The sequence below is a fragment of the Silene latifolia genome, chromosome 4 (genome assembly GCF_048544455.1).
Source record: "Silene latifolia isolate original U9 population chromosome 4, ASM4854445v1, whole genome shotgun sequence".
Taxonomy (NCBI): Eukaryota; Viridiplantae; Streptophyta; class Magnoliopsida; order Caryophyllales; family Caryophyllaceae; genus Silene; species Silene latifolia.
Window position 1 is genome coordinate 57,268,611 of NC_133529.1, and position 7,701 is coordinate 57,276,311.

General features: G+C 40.0%; 1 non-coding gene across 1 annotated transcript; it reads right to left on the reverse strand.

Annotated features, from left to right (window-relative positions):
• Window positions 1-2,243: 2,243 nt before the first annotated feature.
• On the reverse strand, window positions 2,244-2,351 carry LOC141654428 (small nucleolar RNA R71). Its single transcript, XR_012547989.1, has one exon. It is a non-coding gene; the product is annotated as a small nucleolar RNA R71 (small nucleolar RNA).
• Between the last annotated feature and the right edge of the window lie 5,350 nt (window positions 2,352-7,701).

The window sequence follows — 7,701 nt, forward strand, 5'->3', positions numbered from 1 at the left end:
AAGGCCTTTGTACATATGATAGTAGATGAGCAATGTTGAGAAAGGATCCTTGAGTCCCCAAGGAAATCCCCAAGGAATTTATGAAGAAAAGGGAAGAAAAGAAGAAGAAGTCTTGCTGAGGCACAATCCGTGCGGATTGTCCACAATCCGGCCGTCCTCCACCTGCACAATCCGTGCGGTTTTCCACCAAGACGCTCGGGTTTGTCCACCACAATCCGCCCGGATTCTCTCCAATCCGCTCGGGTTCCATCGCCAGAATCCGCCCGTCCCGACCCTAATCCGCCCGGATTCCTCTACAGCGCGATTTCCTCTTCTCCAAGCTACAAAGAAAGAAGCCCTTCCTTCGAAAAATACCGGCTCCTCCCTACTCAATCTAAAAAGTGTAATTACTAGTTTAGCCCTTAGTTAACCCTAATGCATCCCCCTAATTTCCACTATAAATACCCCATTAGTCTAATTAGAAGAGCATGTTCTTCTTATCAATAATTAGAGTAGTTAATATCAATCAAATCTCTCTTTAGTTTTGTAATCAACAATTAATCAAGTTCTAATACAAGTTTTATTTCCTTAATCTCTCTTTTGTTCATCCTTTATTTTGGGTAATTGAAGATTATTTGGGTTATTATTGGGAGATTGACAACCTCTCAATCAAGCATCAAGTACCTTTTTTATCTTTGCTTTATTATTGGAATCATTAGTAGGTATAATTCTCTTAATCCCTTTTTAATTATTGTTAATTACTTTCATTTATTCATCATGTTTCATTTTGTTGGTATGATTGACAACCTTGCTAGCATGATCAACATGATAATGAGTAAGTAGTCTCTTAGCTAGGGTTAATGGGTGATTAGGGGAAACCAACATGGGGAATGATTCATGCTTAAATTAATATGCTTTCATGTTTTATTTGCTTGCTTGTTTTGATCTCAACTCATGCACATGTTATATTTGATGAAATGCTAAGCCTATGAATCCTTGCATTTACCATCATCTCCTATCTTTTCAATGAGACTTGTAAGACATAACCCAACTCGAATCTCATTAGACCATGCATGTTGTTGAGTAGGGAAGATTAAGTCGACTTGTAGGTGTTGTACAATCTAATCGATTCGGCTCCGGGACCCAAACTTTCCTAGGATTGTAATATATAACCCAACTCAATCCATCACAACAATAATTGCTTGCTTATAATTTGAGAACATGTTTGTATGATCAATTCCCATGATTCCCCTATGATCCCATGACACCCTAGTGCTTTTTAATCAATTGTTTACACCTCTTTTAATTCATCTTGCTTGTTTATTTCCATTGCTATTTTAGTTAGTGACCTTCTACAAAAACCCAAATTGTGACACCCCTAAGACACCACTAGTTTCAATAGAAATCTCATTTCAATACCCGTCCCTTGGGATCCGACCTTTACTTGCCTCTTTACTAATTTTAGAGTTGTTTGTGAAGTTATAAATTGTGTTTTAATTCGGACGTGACCCAACGACCACACCTTTAATTGTGAACACGAAACGGACCGATCAAAAATGGCGCCGTTGCCGGGGACGGTGTTTGTTTGATTTTGATTTCCTTTTTATTGTTATTAGTTGTGTCTTTCTTCACCTTGGGGAAGTAAAACTCCTCATGGTTTGTTCTAATTGTTTTTAAGTTGTTTGATATTTTGCATGTCTAGAAGGTCACAAGGTGATTTGTTACCTTTTGACCGTGAAATTGAAAGAACCTTGACGAACAATAGGAGACTTGCTAGGAGGAATTTGAGAGGTATTAGTGAAGTTATTCAACCAACTATTGAGTTCATCAACCCTTTCGCAATAGAAGGAGAGGAGAACCCATTACACAATACCCCACAAAATCAACCTACAATGCCTAAATTCTCGTCACATTCCGTACCCACCGAGGAGAACCTACCCAATGGTACTCCTACACCACAACATCTAACCGGAAATTTTATTGCCAAATCCGCCTTTATCCAATTAGTCGAAAGGAGCCAATTTGGGGGGATGCCTAGTGAAGACCCTCATTCTCATATGGAAACCTTTTGCGACTATTGTGATGCAATCTCTCAAACCGGTGTGACTCAAGACCAAATTCGATGGGTCTTATTTCCTTTTTCTCTAATCGGCACCGCGAAACAATGGTTGAAGGGCCTTGATAAGGCCACTCTCGGAATAGATTCTTGGAAGAAATTGGCTCTAGCTTTCTACAAAAAATTCTACCCACCGGAAAAGACTAACATGCTAAGAGCTCAAATTACGGGTTTTAAGCAAAGGGATGAAGAATCTTTGTATGAAGCTTGGAAGCGGTTCAAGGGAATTTGTCGCTCATGTCCTCACCATGGACATAGCGAATGGTTCTTGGTACAACAATTTTTGAATGGTTTATACGAAGATTCAAGGAACATTCTCAACATGGGATCAAATGAAATGTTCACCGAAGTTGATGACAATCAAACATGGAACAAGATTGAGAAAATGGCGGTCCATAATTCACATTATAGTAGACCTCGCAAGGCTACTAGAGGAGGAAAGCATGAAGTGGACTCCGTTACTCAATTGGGTGCTCAACTTAGTGCTCATATTGACACAATCAATTTGAAGTTTGAAAAAGCTATGGCTAGACTTGAAGAAGTCTCAAAATCACCAAAGCATCATGTTAATGCCATGACGGCATCCTCATCAATCCCAAGTGGGATATGTGAGAATTGTGGAACTTTGGGACATGACCAAAGTGAATGTAGGGGAACAAATGAACAAGTGAATGCTTTCCAAGCATACAAGAGTGGTACCCCTTATTCCAACTATTATAATGAAAACACCAAATTCCATCCAAATCTCTCATACAAAAGCCAAAATGTCCAAAACCCTCAAACAACATACACTCCACCACCCATGAGAAACCAAAATCAAAGACCCTTTTACAATCAAAACCAAGGTTACCAAAATCAAAATCCATACAATCACCAAAATGACCAAGGTTTTGATGTCCAAAAAGCGGTCCTCCAAATACAAAAGAATCAACAAGAGTTTTTCACTCAAATGCAAAAAGATAGTCAAGCAAAGGAAACCACCATCAACAACATCCTAGCTCACACCAAGATGTTGGAAACCCAATTGACTCAACTAGCATCTTCTAGCTCATAAAGACAAAAGGGGCAATTACCACCTCAAAGTAATCCCCCAAGACATGAAACGGTTAGTGCCATTCACTTGAGAAGTGGTACAAGGTATGAAGCACCAAAGAAGCAAGTTGAGGATGAAGTTGTGGAAGCTAGTGATAGGGAAGAAATTGTGCAAAACTCCAAAGATGGAGAATCGTCAAAAGAAGAAAGTTCAAAGAAAAATGAAGACAAGATCAAGGAGAAGGAGCCCATTGTGATTAGACTTCCTTTTCCAAGTCGTCAAGCCAAGCCCAAATTTGATGATCAACTTGGAAAGTTCATGGAAATTGTGAAGAATTTAGAAGTCTCGATTCCTTTCACGGAATTAATCAATCACGTGCCGGCCTATGCGAAATACATGAAAGATATCCTCACAAAGAAGAAGTCAATCCGGAAACTTGAGACTATCGCCTTCACTAAGGTGAGTAGTGCAATACTTCAAGGGAGTTCACCTCCAAAACTAAAGGATCCGGGAAGCTTCTCAATACCGTGTACCATTGGCGACACAACGATCAACAAAGCCTTATGTGATCTAGGGTCTAGTGTGAGTGTTATGCCGTACTCGGTGAGTAAAAGGTTAGGGATGGGAGAGCTTAAATGCACCAACATCGCACTCCAAATGGCCGATAGATCGACGAAGACACCATTAGGGATATGGGAAGATGTCCCCGTACGAATTGGGAAGTTTTTCATCCCGGTGGACTTTGTCATTGTTGATATGGAGGAAGATTCCAACATTCCAATCATTCTAGGAAGACCTTTCCTACACACCGCGGGTGCGGTGATTGATGTGAAACATGGTGAGCTCACTCTAGAAGTGGGAGATGAAAGCATAACCTTTAATCTTGACAAGACTATGAGAGCTCCTCGTTTGCATGAACCATGTTTCATGATTGATCATTATAGCCGAAAGGATGAGAGGAAGAAATCGGAGCTCCAATGGAAGAAGAAAATTGAAGATGCTCCATTCAAAGAGCAAGTGAATTGTGACAAGGAGAGCTTGCAAAGCTTCTCAAAATCAATCAAAGAAGAAGAAAATGGCCTCATTGGCCAAGAGAAGAATTTGGGAGAGTTGTCTCCATCAAATCGAGAAATTTTCAATGATCAACTTAATGAAGTTTGTGGTCTTTGGGACGACGAATTTGAAGGGATTTTTAATCCCTACATTGGTAATGCCATCGATCAAGATCAACAACAAGGGCAAAGGACTATTGAAGACCTCTACCATGATAATGAACAAGCTTTTGATTACTTTTTCAAAGTGTTGAGCAACATCAACAATACCTTGAACATGCCCCCTTGACATCTCATCAAGAATGAGAGTTTGGTGGAGTCCTCCCTAAACCACCATTTGTAAATATTTCAAACTCCCTAACTCGCATTTCAATACTTGTATTACATTTTTGTCATCTTTGGATTTTTATTTACTTTGATCAAGATAATTGTCATGTTTGAGAGAAGTGAGGGAGGGACTAATGATTTCAATTGATGTGTAGTGCTTTAGCTTTGTGTGGGGATGACGATTGCCTAGGCTAATCATGCCTTAGTATCGCCCCCACAACGACGAACTCGAGATATGAAGAAGAATGGAAGGACGATAAGGGATATGCATTGTACACGGATGGAACTGAATCCGGGTACAAAGGGGTAGAATCCGGGCGGATTCAAGAGAATCCGCCCGTTTTCTTGCAATCCGAGCGCATCTTGGGCGTAAGACGACGTCCCTATGAGATGCAATTTTGAAATATTTTTGACTGTAAGAGAATCCGGGCGTCCTGAGCAGCAATCCGCCCGTCTCTGAAAATCCGTCCGTCTTAGAAAGAAGACGCCCGTCTTCTCTGCTAAGGAAAACAAGGAAAATTCCTGGACTGAAATCCGCCCGTCTTCTGAAAAATCCGCCCGTCCCGTGTCAGCGAATTCGAGCGTCTTCTCTTGAATACGCCCGTCTTTAGGCGAGTTTTATCAAACCCAGAAAGTGCAGAATCCGCCCGTATTGGGCAGAAACCGCACGGATTGCCCCTGCAGTTTGAATTTTTCGGTCTTTATAAAATCCCTCCCACCTTCATTCATGCATTCATTCATTCATTTATAACACTACTTCTAAACATCAAAACCCTCATCCTCTCTATCACAAAAACAAAATTCCTCAACTACATTCACCAAATCAAATCAAATCATCCTTTTAACAACAAATTAATCACTCCTTCTTCAATAAAAATCAAAACCAAGCACAAAATCTTCAACCTTTGAGTCGATTTTTGAATTCATAAAGGCAAAACCTTTCACCTTTAAATCGATTTGGGTACACTACAAATTGAAGATTTTTCATTCTTTTCTTAGTTAATTCATCAATGGCAAGGACTAAGGGAGCAACAAAGGCAACAAAGGCACCAAAGACACTTTCACAAAGGCAAAAGGCTCTTCAAGCAAAGAAAGCATTGGCTATGGTGGTAGCAACCCCAAGCTTGGAAGTGCAACAACAACAACAACCTTCTATGGGAGCAACAACATCTTCTACTCCGGAAATCGATCAACTTTTGCATTATCCGGAGGTAACTTTTATTTCCGAAACCCATAGAAATACTTTTGCCAAATTTGCTAGGAAATCACTTCAATCCACCAAATTTATTTGTGAAGACACCTTGGGAAAGTTGGGTGTCCTTGAGCAAACTAGAGCCTTTTTCAAAGCCATGGGGTTAGAGAAAGTATTTGAATCAAAAGAATTGACATACCCCTCCCTTACCTTGGAATTTTTGAGTTCTTTGAAAGTCACCAAAGTTGAGAGTAGGAAGAATCTCGAGTTTCGTCTAGCTAATGTTAGTAGACGCATTTCCTTTAGGGAATTGGGTGGAATCTTGGGTCTTAGTGATGAACCGAGTTATTTTAAGAATTATGGAAAGTATGACCCCGACCCCCTTTGGGAAGCAATTTCCGGGAGGAAATTTGAGGATTTTCATGCGAGCCGTGCTCTTTTAGTCCACCAACCGGGCATAAGAGTATGGCACAAGGTCATAGGAAACACCATTATTGCAAGGAAAGATACCAACCATTTCACCAAACTTGATTTTATTCTTCTTGAATCGGCTTTGAACATTGGAAGAGTACACACCAAGCCTTTCAATTCTTTGAGGCTTTTGGTAGATAGATGGCTCAACATTGATTGTGGGAAGAAGGGCACTACCGTTATTGTCAATGGCGGCCTAGTCACTATCCTAGCTAAGTACTTTGATCCTAACTTCAACAAGGATAACAAGTATAAAGCAAAGGAGGGTGGTCATCTTGTTGATTTGCATACTATGATACACAAGTACAAGTGGGTTGCCCATAACCTTCTTGACACCAAGTATGGATGGCTCACTAGTGAAGCTAGATCGTTCACCTTGCCTTCAAAGATTTGTCGTTTAAGTGTCCACCGGACCAATTATCTACTTCCCCTTTCTAAAGAGGCCGAGTATATTATCCAACAACAAAAGGGTGAACTTGAAATGCCCTCCTCTTCCATTGTCATACCACCTTACCCCTTTGAGTATCAAGAGTTCAAGCCGGAAGGAGTTGAAGCTAGAAATGATTATTTAACTCTTCTCATGCAAGCAATGCACAAGCAAGCCTTTGAGGATCGGAAAAATGCTTACTTGGCTCAATATCCACCCCTCTTACACTTATCTAGGCAAGGACTACTTGATCCATCATGTCCTTTGCCTAGTTGGGCGGATAGAGAAGTCCTATTTCCGGGTGCATCTAGGGTCATTTCGGGTGACAATGGGGTTGTTGGTAATGAAGAAGTTGATGATAACATTGATGAGGAAGCAAGTGAAGAAGGAGAGAAGGATGGTGAAGAAGATGATGAGCAAGATGAGGAAGAAAGTGAAGAAGCAAATGAAGAAGGAAGTGGCAATGAGACCACTTCTAAAGAGGAAAGTGATGATGGTGATGATATGATGGAAGATTAGCAAGCCTTGGAGGCTCCTACCCTCTCATGGTTTGTCTATTTCTCTCTTTGTTTTTAATTATTTTTCTTGATCATTGTTGGAGTAGTCCTAGCACCATAGAGGACTCACACCTCGGTACCATTGAGGTGTTCTCATTTTATTTTTCCCATTTTCAAAATCCAAAATGACAAATTAGTTTCATGCATTGCATAGTGTGTGCATGAACTACACCCATCCTTGGACATTAGCAATAGTGTCTCACTCGGTTTGGGGAAGTTAATGCATACACAACGGGAGGTAATCTAAATTATCCTCTCCGTCATAACAAAAACCATGCATCATGTAGTGTAGCCTAGTATAGATTGCATTTAGTATAGAAATCATGCATCATCTTTGCATAATTTCCATCACTTTGGCCATTGAGGACAATGCCCATATTTGTGTGGGGATGGGAATTCTAACATTTAACTCTTATTCAAAAATCCAAAAAAAATTGAAAAATTTCGAAAATCATAAAAACTTGAAAATTGAAAACCCAAAAACATGTTTATTTCCTTTTATAGTCTTGTGTATATATTGTTTTGTATTTATTGTGTTTGTTCTATC